This window comes from Lutra lutra, chromosome 2, assembly GCF_902655055.1.
Source record: "Lutra lutra chromosome 2, mLutLut1.2, whole genome shotgun sequence".
NCBI lineage: Eukaryota > Metazoa > Chordata > Mammalia > Carnivora > Mustelidae > Lutra > Lutra lutra.
In genome coordinates, this window is record NC_062279.1 from 130906678 (window position 1) to 130919432 (window position 12755).

Consider the following 12755-nt stretch of genomic DNA (forward strand, 5'->3'; position numbering starts at 1 on the left):
TTTGTATAGAAAGACAGAACAGAAAGAACTAGCTAAGATGAGACAAATTGAAATTTTAAAAATAGATTTGGCTTTTCTCTCCTAGGGATAAGTACAAAATATTTCAACAAATATTTTCAGAAATATTCAGATTTAAAGTGTTATCTATGTGGTGATTAAATGAAAGAATTTTTCCATTAATAGGAATTTTGTTATTAGGCATTATTGGTTCTAAATATGATAATTTCCTCTAATAAGAGAGAGATAATAATTAATACTAAACACCTGTTATTTCACTTTTGGTAATTTATTTTTTAACCTTTATTTTTCACATAATTTTAGACTGGCAAAATTTTCATGGGGGCTGGGTACAAGTTTTTAAGTCCATTATCACAGTAAGGAATAAAATGCATTCAAGGTCTCATTTTTCTTTTAGTCCCCCTTCTCATGGGTGGAAAAAATAGAATATAAACCACAGTTTCAACTCTGATTAACAGAAAATTTATAGTGATTTCAATGAAGAGCAAAACCAAAAGATTGGTATAAAATTGGTAACAGTCCAGTTCATAGATAAGACCTATTAAAGTACTTCCTTGAGGAAACTGATCTTTACACAATTTCCTTTCACCAACCGCACTCAAAAGAACATACTTAACCCACACACGCACACGTTTATTGCATTCAAACCCCCACACTACACACAAACACACATGGACACATGCTGGTGAGCACATACATAAGAATGTACAACTCAGATAATAGCCATCAAGCATCTTATTATTCTCAATTTTAAAGAAAAGCATTTAATATTTCCTTATTGTGTTTCCTTAGGTTTCTTGTGCATATCTTGTATCAGGATAAGACTTTCATGTCAATCCTAATTCTTTAAAAATCAATTATACATATGTATTGAATTGCATTAAGTTATTTTTCTGTATAATTTTGTCAAAAGATTTTTCTGACTTATTTTCTCTTGTTTAAACACTTTCTAGTCATATGTAGTATAAACCAAAATTCAACTTGATAAAACACACACACACACACACACACACACATTAGATTCCATGACCTAATATTTTGCCAATAATTTTGGTCTTATGAGTGAGACTGGATTCTAAATTTAATTTACCCTATTAGCCTTTTTAGAATTTGGTGTAAGATTATGCAATTTTATTACAAGTTGGAAACTTCTCTTCTCCTATTCTCTGGAAAAGTTTGTGTAGATTAGAATTATTTGTATCCTTAGTATTTGGTGGAATTCATCAATGACTCAAGAAATGATATGGTTCTGGGGTTTTGACTTTGTGAGTTATTTTGAAATAGTGACTTTTAAAATTACAAATTGTAAAGTTTCTTATTTTTTTGTAGTCATATTTTTACATTTCAAGAAATTATCCAATTAATGTCTTCAAATTAATTGCCTAAATTTATTCATATCTTTTTATCATCTACTTAATATCTGTAGTATTGCCATATATATATTTTTTATTTTTGTATCATTATTTTGGGTTTTAACTTATTTTTGTTTTCTATTTGTCCTGTTATGTTGTCCTCATTCCGTTGCATTTTCTCCCTAATTTACTACTTTAGAAGATCATATATTTATATATATTCTTTAGTAAGTACTGTGAGGATTTCAAATTCTAATATAATTAATATCTTCATCATTCCTGTACAGTCCAGGAGATTTAGGACTTATTTCCTTATTCAAAAGTCTATGGTTTTAGAGTTGTAAGATATAATTATATATGAGCTCTTTTTTTAAACAGATGTTTAATTGTTTTTTTACTTGTAAGGTTTATATATATATATGTATATAAAATATAATATATATATGGATATATTTGGATATATATATCTCCATCCAGTATTTTCAAGCCCAGTTTTTATCTTTTAGAAATTGCAAGTATAATTATTACATAATGTGTCTGATAATGAAAACATCTAAAGGATTTTTGTGTCTATTTTCTGTTAATTCACATGTTCTGGCTTCTGTTGCCTTCTTTCCTTGAAAGGATTTGTATTTACATTCTATTTTAATTGCCTGGATGCACTATTAATTTAGTAATCTTTAAATTATTATTTTGTATTTTTTGATCACTCATGGAATATGAACTTCAGTTACAAATATATATTGCTAATATTGAAATTATAAAGTCTAAAGGACTTTTTGCCTTGCTTTGCTTAAGAACTGAGCACATATATGAGTAGTTTTCATATTATGGATATGGTGCTGGTGAGTTTATTTCTGGTTTATACTTAGTATATAGAAATTTAAGTACCAGTGTTATAGCCAGTTTCTACTTTTGGACTTTACACTGGATGAGTACTGGCCTTTGTCTCCATCTTCATGTCCCATAAGATGTAAACAAAGCTTATGTTTTATACTTTTAAGAAATGTTCTTAGGGTAAACTGCCTTCAGAATTACCTTTGCCTCACTGGGTCTCCACTGCTATTTAGCCTTTGACTTCGTAATTCTTTAGTAGCTTGTCATCACATTGCTCTCTTTTTTTATTATTATTAAAAACTATTTAAAAGTATGCTAAGAATTAGGGACCCTCCACGTCTATGCCAATCTACTTGACCTTCACCAGTGTACCTTTTCAAGCAGAAAAATGAAACAGGGTGGGGTGGGAGCTAGCACTTTCTCCAGTTTTAGCCTCCTGTTTCTAATATAGTAGTGGTTAAAGACTTGGTGGTTACTTCCATTTTCTTTTTAAATACAATATTTTTAAAGCACTTTTAGGTTCACTGCAAAATAGAGTAAAGTACAGAGATTTCCCATTCAAAGTGTTTCATGGGCTCCTGACCAAAGTTGACACTTTCTCTGGGTTTGGCTTAGACATCCCCCAAGCATTCCACCGGCTCAGGCAGCACTTACTCAGTGCCTACAAGATCACACTTGCTTCCTGTTGAGGTTTCCTAAGCACATTGTATCTGACACCAGACCTAGATTTGCAGCCCATGCTACACATCAGTGGGCTCAGTCATTGGAAATATAATGTCCACTGCTCCATATCACCCCAAGGATTATTTAATTTTTTTAAAGATTTTATTTATTTATTTGACAGATCACAAGTAGTAGAGGCAGGCAGAGAGAGAGGAAGAAGCAGACTCCCCGTTGAGCAGAGAGCCCCATGCGAGGCTCGATCCCAGGACCCTGAAATCATGACCTGAGCCGAAGGCAGAGGCTTAACCCACTGAACCACCCAGGCACCCTGGATTATTGAATGTTTTGATGAAATTAAAGAACAGACTTCATCGGCTGATGGGAGAGAGTAAGATAACCCAAGTCTGGATTGCATCTTAGGTAAGCCACCTTGTGTCTCCATGCAGCAGTTCTCCAAAAGGACACTTCTCATTTCCATCACGTGTCCAATTAGGTGGTCTGTACTTTCCTTCAGATTTACAATGCTTTTCTACAATTATTGACACCTCAGTCCCCTAGGGAATCCTGTAAGGACTCTCTGCATTCCATTAAGTTCTTTTCTAAAGACTGAAATATATGAGAGATCAAAATGTTCATCAAATAAAGGACAAGAGACTATATAAGAACATTTTGAAATCTTTAAAAAAAATCAGGATTATAAACATGATGTACCTTTCTCAGTTATATTAAACTATTTTTTTCTAGATATCGTTTTGTTCCTTTTGCAATCATCCTTTCCAGATGAAAGATTTGGATGAGAATATGGGATGATTTCAAAAAATAAATTTTGATTATTAAATAAGACACACTGATATTAACAGGAAAAACAAATAAAAAATCTAAGATCCTGGTCCCTAAGGAGGCAAGAAGGGAGAAGGGAAGACATTAAGGATCTTTGTTTTAGAAGTTGCTCCTGAAAGCTTTTGTCTTCTAACACACACACACACACACACACACACACACACACACACACACAATGGTGCTAGTAGTGTTTTGGATTCAGATTGACCTTATCCCCATAATCACACCTGACAGTGCCAACTATGAAGCAACAGCTTATAAAGCACTTCACTCCAGATGTTGTCTATACTTGTGAGGCTGAATGTCTGATATCATGGACAAGAATAACTGTTCAAACCTGGTGGTCACAGGCAGTCCTTCTAAAATCAAGAACTAAGCTGTTTTTTTGAACTGGATTGAAAGCTTAGGGCTGGAGACCCGATAATGGGGCCATATTGGGCCCTGTTAACATATGCCTTATTTGGGGATATCCTAACACTGTAAACTCTTTGTTTCTAGGGTTACCCCATGTGCCTTCTTAGATTATACTTCCTGTATGTGTTTCCATACCATGACAGAACCTCAGTCCTGGAAGGTTTCAGGTCAGCTTCAACTTCAGCTCAGAGCTATGCTGTGCAGAATTGATGCCTCAGACCAGGCAAAAAAGATTCATATAGAATTTGAGGAGCTTCCTTGTTCTCTAAAGTAGACCTTAATGGGCTATGATCCATCTTTTCCTGCCTTAATAACTGTTGGGCCTTATGGTTACCATCAATCTCACAAGCAGACCTGATTATCCTCCTGAGTGATCCTATTAACTGCCGTGGCCTCCTAACCCAAATTAACAAGGTTATTATCACAGCTCCTAAAGTTCTATTTGGAGTCATGATTGGATAGCTATGTTTCTTGCTCAGGTCCTAAGAAGTCAAGGAATGGGGTTGAGGAGTCTTGTTTCTGCCAAAAAACTATTGCTGAGTTCTCAGGCCAAACACAGACAGTTACAAAGACTTTTCCTGATAGACCTCACCAGGTAAGCTGCCTCCTCACAACAGACCTAGTACACAGTCAGTGCCTTAAGTCCCTGACGGTGTTACAGTCATGGACTTGGGGCCTCCTGGCTGCCCTGCTCTTGTGCATATCTCTATTCCCACCTATGTGCTTCCATTTAGAAGTCTCCTTACTGGCAGAGGACGGAAAAACGTAAAGACCATTTTCCTTGCTCTGACTCAGTACTCACTGCTTTCCCCAATCTTGGGCTTCCCTCTTCTCCACATCCTTCTGACCACCCCATTCCATACAACTGAAAAACTGGTCAAGTGTCTTGTTTAGGGCTCCCCAGCCAAGACTGTGCTGATTTACTTGGCCTTGACTATTCCATGAGAAATGAATGCTAATTCCTAAAATATAAATATACATATATATTTATATAAATATGCATATATTTATATAAATATATATATATATACAAAGAAATGGACTAATAGTTTCATTTTTCTTAGGGAAAAACACAGTTGTCAACTTACAGTTATATACTCTTTCATTTAGAGTAAAATTAACATAGTATCAAATAAAAAATAAAATAATGGGGTCTTGAAACCATAGACCAGCTCTTACAGAATTTTTAGAGGATTTCCTTCAGGCTGAAAACAAACAAACATACAAACAAAAACATCATAAGCTAAGAGGATAGCAAAAAGATACAAACCTGGGGAATATTAAAAGTCTTTTAAAAATAACAATGGTAATATCTAATTTGTGTAGTGAAATAAGTAAAAATAAAATACTGGGCATTAATAACGTATAAATGAGGGTATCAGAATTAAGGTATTCCATAGTCAGTGTTTTAATCAGGAGAAGTCAAACCACAGGATTCACTTAAAAAATCAGTTAAATGTTTGGGCGCCTGGGTGGATTAGTTGGTTAAGCATCTGCCTTCAGCTCGGGTCATGATCCCAGGCCTGAGATAGGGAGCCCTGCATAGGGCTTCCTGCTCAGCAGGAAGCCTGCTTCTCCCTTTCCTTCTGCTGCTTCCCTCTGCTCCTGCTCTCTCTCTTTCTCAAATAAATAAATAAATCCTAAAAAAAAATCAGTTAAATTTTAAAGTTAAAGTAGCTAAAAACACTAAGAGAATATACCTAGCTGTATAAATACTAAATAAAATAAAGAACAAAAAATAAATAAGGAAGAAAGAAAAAAGTACAAAGATTTAATCAACCTAAGAGGAGACAGGAAAAAAGAAGGCAGAAAAATAAAAAGTATAACATATAGAAAGCTTGTAATCTTATGAAAAAAGTTCAAATATAACATAAATGTAATATATATAATTACTAATATAAATATGAATGAATTTGGGAGAGCTAGGTCGTTCAGTAGGTTAAGCACCCTACTCTTGGTTTTAGCTCAGGTCATGATCTCAGGGTCATGTGATCAAGCCCTGCACTGAGCTCCATACTCACTGGGGAATCTGCTTGAGATTCTTGCTCTCCCTCACCCTCTGCCCTTTCCCTCTCCACGAACTCTCTCTCTTTTTCTCTCTAAAATAAAGAAATCTTTTAAAAAATAAACAAATAAATATTAAGGAACTAAATACCCAGTTTCAAAGTAAGGTTGATTAAAATGATAAAGACTATATATAGGCCTTCTAATTGAAATGTTTGGAAATGCTAAAAAGTCAAGCACAGATAAAAGAATAAGTATTAGCAAAAAGAAGCTAGAGTGACTATATTAATATCAGAAAAAAAATAAGTAAAATGATATACTAGCAATAAAAGGCTTACTACATAATAATAATTTTCAATTCACAAGGAAGAAATAATGTTTTAAAAAGTGGATGCCCCTGATTCCAGACTCAGTTACCAAGAGTAAGGACTGAGAGGAGCCTGAGTGGCTCAGTTGGTTAAGCATCTAACTCTTGATTTCAGTTCGGGTCATGATATTAGGATTGTGAGATTGAGCCCCATGTCAGGCTCTGTGGTGGGTGGTGAGCCTGCTTATGATTCTATCTTCTCCCTCTGCTCCTCACATCTCTCTCTCTCTCACCCCCATAAAAGAGTAAGAACTGACATCTACAAGAAAAAAGACTAATACACCATTAAAAATACTAGTATTTCTGCTTCGATAATTTATAGATCCAGCATACAGCAAAATCAGTAAAATTGTAGAATTGGATGTTATTCTTTCTAAGCAAAACATACATAAAATATTGAGTCCCGTAAATGGTGAACACCTATTTGTCTAAAACTGGCACTGAACAATGATTATCAATGTGCTGGTCCAAAATGTTGCTTTCAATAATTTATTAAGTTTGAATTTATTCAGACCACAAACTCTGACTCCAATGCAACTAAGTTTGAAATAAATAATAGATAATTAGGAAAAAAAAATCTCCCTTTATTCAGAAATTTAAAAACATACTTCTACAAACATGAATCAAATGAGAAATCCTGATAGAAGCTACAAAATTCTGGGAGCTTATTTACAAAGAAAAAGATTATAGATTGGGGTACCTGGGTAGCACAGTGGGTTAAGGATCTGACTCTTGGTTTCAGCTTAGGCTGTGATCTCAGGGTCATGAGATCAAGCCCCTTATCTAGCTCCAACCTCACTGTGGAGTCTGCTTAAGAGTCTTACTTCCTCTCCCTTTGTTCCTCCTACTCATGTGCATTCTCTCTCTCTCTAAAGTAAATAAACAAATCTTAAAAAAATAAAAATATTATACATTAAGGCAGGTGGGGTATAGCTAAAGCATTAAGAGGAAATATACAGACTTTAAAAACTACATATGAAGAGAAGATAATAAAAGCACACAAACAAAAAAGAAAAAATAACAAGAAACAAAGTAACTGAGGAAAATAAAAAGAGAAAACTAATAAATACAAACATTTAGTATAGAAACACACAAGTTTCCTGACAATGTAAATTTAGAAGAGATAAACAGCCAATTTCATGAGGTTAAAAGATTTAAGTAAATAAACTGATATATATATATATATATATATATATATATATATATATAAAAATCACTGTGGTAGACAACGCTAACATAGCTTCTAATTGCCCCTTTTCATTAAATATGTATATATTATATTATGTATATATAATATGTAAATATTATATACAATAAATAAACTAAAATTATTGTGTAGACAGCTCTAAGATTGCTTCTAACTACTCCTTAGTATTTGTGCCCTTGTGTAATTCCCTCCCTTTTGTTTTTTTTTGTTTTTGTTTGTTTGCTTTTCAGAGAGAGAGAACACGAGCCAGGGAAAAAGCATAGAGGGAGAGGGATAGAACCTTAAGCAGGTTCAACAACCAGCATGGAGCCCCACGTGGGGCTTGATCTCCCAAAGCCAATATCAGGACCTGAGTAGAAATCAAGAAGTAGATGCCTGACTGACTGAACCACACAGGCACCCCTGGATCTAACAATTAGCTTTTAAAAATTTTAAGACCGGGGACGCCTGGGTGGCTCAGTTGGTTAAGCAGCTGCCTTCGGCTCAGGTCATGATCCCAGCGTCCTGGGATCGAGTCCCGCATCGGGCTCCTTGCTCATCAGGGAGCCTGCTTCTCCCTCTGCCTCTGCCTGCCATTCTGTCTGCCTGTGCTTGTTCTCTCTCCCTCTCTCTCTCTGACAAATAAATAAATAAAATCTTTAAAAAAAATTTTTTTTTAAGACCGCAAAAGGGATAGGATGTCATCCCTGAGACCAGGTTACACAAAAGCCTCCACCTTGCTCTTCCTCTCTTGCTCTTTTTTTTTTTTTAAAGATTTTTATTTATTTATTTGACAGAGAGAGATCACAAGTAGATGGAGAGGCAGGCAGAGAGAGAGAGAGAGAGGGAAGCAGGCTTCTTGCTGAGTAGAGAGCCCGATATGGGACTCGATCCCAGGACCCTGAGATCATGACCCGAGCCGAAGGCAGCAGCTTAACCCACTGAGCCACCCAGGCGCCCCCCTCTCTTGCTCTTTAGCTTGCTGGCTCCATTGGAAAGCTAACTTCCATGTTGTGAGATGTATTATACAAAGAGGTTAATCTAGGAAAGAACTGAAGGAGTTACTCAACAGGCAATGAAAACCTAAGGATCTCAGTTCAATAGACACTGAGGAATTGGTTCTGGCCAACAAACATGAGTGAGGTTGTTAAAAGATTGCCCCCCAGTCAAGTCTCAGATGAATTCTTGTGCAAGAGTCACGCAAGTGAACTGTATCTAGTTGTCTGACTCCCAGAAACTGTAAGATAATAAACACTTTTGTTTTGGGCCACTAAGTCTGGGGTAATTAGTTCAATGGCAACAGATAAAAAAATATAAACACAAAAGTACAAAAAGGAAAATAGCAGGAAATCTCAAAAAGTGCTGAATCTAATAGCACATAGATGCAATAGCAACAATTACTACCGGTGAATGATAAGAGTAAATACATAGACTGCATCATAATCACAGTAATGTGTGTTTGATATTAAAGAATTGAGCAACATTATTTAACATTAAAAAGCAATTTGAAAAAACCCCAAATGATCACCATAACATATTCAGAAGCATCTAATAAAATTCTACATCTGTGGTAGAAAAAAACTGGGAAGTGTTAATAAACATTATTAAGGGGGCGCCTGGGTGGCTCAGGGGGTTGAGCCGCTGCCTTCGGCTCAGGTCATGATCCCAGGTCCTGGGTTCGAGCCCCACATCGGGCTTTCTGCTCAGCGGGGAGCCTGCTTCCTCCTCTCTGGCTGCCTCTCTGTTTACTTGTGATTTCTCTCTGTCAAATAAATAAAATCTTAAAAAAAAATAAACATTATTAAGTTAACAAGGGCATTTACAAAAATCTTACAGCAATCATAATATCAAATGGTGAAAGTATTTAAGGATTTCAGAGTATTTACTTTAAGATCAGAAACAAAACAAGTATGTCAATTAGCTAGTCAACATTTACTTTAGGCTTTAGCTAGCAAAGTAAAAGAAATTAAAAGTAATACAATTAATAAAAAATTAAAAGGAAATAAAAATTTGATTATTTTCTAACCACAAAAGATTTTTTATTCAACTACATTGAATTTAAAAATATATCTGTTCATAAAAATTATAAAGTGCATGCAAATGTTTGAAGTCAAAATCAGAGATTGACAACATAGTAAGAAGTTAGCAATGGACAACGTAAATTCAATTCAATAGTAAGAAAAAACAAAAGGAGAGTTGGTAAACATATATAGACACTTTAAAAAGAAGACATACAAATGACACACAAACATATTCATTATCACTTACCCTACTGTTAATCAGAAAACTGTTAAATTAAAACTCACAATAGTATGTCATTCACACTAATCAAATTTACAAAAAGTAAAGGTCAAACAATATCTTGGGTTGTAGGTGATATGCAATTATGAGAAATCCAAACTGTGATAGTATAAACTAACACAACAATTTTAGAAAATAAATTAGTATTACTCCTAGAATTGACAAAATAATATAGCAATTCTACTCCACAGCACTAGGAAACAAATATAAGAATATTCTTTAGAGCATTTTTCTTTTTCTTTTTCTCTTTTTTTTCTAAAAAGGAAAAGAGAGAGAGAGAGAATGTGTGTGTGAGCAAGAGGGTGGGGAAGGGAGAGAGAGAATCTTAAGCAGGCTCCACATCCAGCACCGAGCCTGATGCTGGGCTTGATCTCATGACCCTAAGATCATGACCTGAGCCAAAATCAAGAGTCAGATGTTTAACTAACTGAGCCTCATAGGCACCTCTTCTTGGAGCGTTTTTCAAGATACCAAAGTATAGGAATCAATCTATACAATTCTTAACACAATTATGGATACGTTTTTTATACATACAATGGAATATTCCACTCTAATCAAAAGTATTACTATAGAATACATCCACTTGGGTGAATATCCTAATCATGACATTGATTGACAGACTGAAATCATAGATGATTTCCTTCAGTAAAGCGCATTTATATAAATTTCAACAACAGGAAAAATGAAGACTGTGTGTTAAGGACACTAATAAGAATTATTAGAAAAATTATATAGAAAAAAGAAAAAAACCCACACATTTGTGGGGTTAAGAAAAAGGTTTGAATTGAGAGACCACTTGAAGTTCCTAAAATACTCCCAATATTTTATCTTAGTCTACTAATGTGTGGAAGGTGTATTCTTGCTATCATCCTTTAAACTATAATCACACATTTCAGTATGCACATTTCACAACAAAAACTTCTGCAAACTTTTAAATGAGTTTTAAATTTATGAAATCTTCAAAAATTTTACCTCATTTTTATTCAAAAATTATTTGTTGTGAAGCTTCGAGAAAGTATTTTCTAGCAAAAATATCTACTTCTTAACTACTGCTTTGAAATGAGTAACATCTTTACCATCTCTGAAAAGGAAAAAAAAAAAAAAAAGGAAAGAAAAGAAAGAAAACCAAAACTGAGGTTTTATTTGAGACATTCTTCACCATATGAGATATGTCACATAGTATCTTTGAAACTATTTTTGATTTTTTTTTTGCGTAAACTCATTACTTCAAAGAAGATCATTCTCTATTCTTTATAGGATTCAGAGGGATCTAGATTTATGCTTTGTTGAAAGGAAAAATACTGGTTTCACATCGTGTTAATATCATACATGCAAGAAATACAGAGAGAAGAAAGATGCAATTTCTTTGAGCTTTCTTAAACTCATGCTGAAATGCTCTTCTACCAACAAAACTGTGTGTTTACTTGTCCATGTGTAAAGCTCAGATCAAAGAACTGCTGAAGCGCAATTAAAATACTGAGTTCAGGGGCACCTGGGTGGCTCAGTGGGTTAGAGCCTCTGCCTTTGGCTCAGATCATGATCCCAGCATCCTGGGATCAAGCCCCACATAGGGCTCTCTGCTTGGCAGGGAGCCTGCTTCCTCTTCTCTCTCAGCCTGCTTCTCTGCCTACTTGTGATCTCTGTCTGTCAGATAGATAAATAATCTTTAAAAAAATATTAAGTTCAGAATTATGTAAACAATAGTTGTAATCATTTAGGAAAATCTTAAAGCCAATTTGACTAAAACAGTTTTGCTGAAACTACTGTAAAATTCTATGTAAAAGCCCACATGCAAATAATTTTATTTTATTTTTTAAAGATTTATTTGTTTATTTATTTAGAATGCATGAGTCAGGGGAGGGGCAGTGGGAGAGGGAGAGAGGGAATCCTCAAGCTGACTTCACACTGTGCATGGAGCCCAACAAGGGGCTTGATGTCAGCCCCTGAGATTATGACCTGAGTCAAAACCAAGAGTTGGACACTTAATTGCCAGAGCCAGTCACGTGCCCCCCTCACAAAGAATTTTAGATGAGTTCATTTAAATCACTTTATTCCAAAATGTTAATGCCATAAAGGTGTCTAAAATTATTTCTCAATTTTTCCCTAAAAAAGAATATTTTATGCTTAGTTATAAGCACTTAGACAAGTCTTCATACATGTAAATCAACTATCTTCTTTAAAATAGTTTTTTGGGACACTTGGGTGGCTCAGTCAGTTAAACGTCTGTTCAGGTCATGATACCAGAGTCCTGGGATCAAGTTCCACATCAGGCTCCTTGCTCAGAGGGGAGCATGCTTCTCCCTCTCCTTGTGCTTGCTACTCCCCCTGCTTGTGCTCTATCTCTGACAAATAAATAAAATCTTTAAAAAATAAAATAGTTTTTCATACAGATGGCATTTATTCAAATTTCTGCTTATGTTCTATGAAAAATCATAGGTAATTTGTGAAAAAAGTGGTTATGCCAATATTCTTCTGAGTGATACACAACAGACCATTAAGTAATCATTTATTTTTTCAAATGTATTTGAGAGGTATTCAGTTCCATAATCATCAATTATTAAAAAGACAGATGTACATACGTCAAGGTTTATTTATTTACATTTTTTATTATGTTATATTAGTCACTGTATGCCATTTTTTTTAAAGATTTTATTTATTTATTTGCCAGAGAGAGAGAGAGAGCGAGCACAGGAAGGCCGAGTGGCAGCAGAGGCAGAGGGAGAAGCAGGCTCCCCGCTGAGCAAGGAGCCCGATGTGGGACTCAATCCCAGGA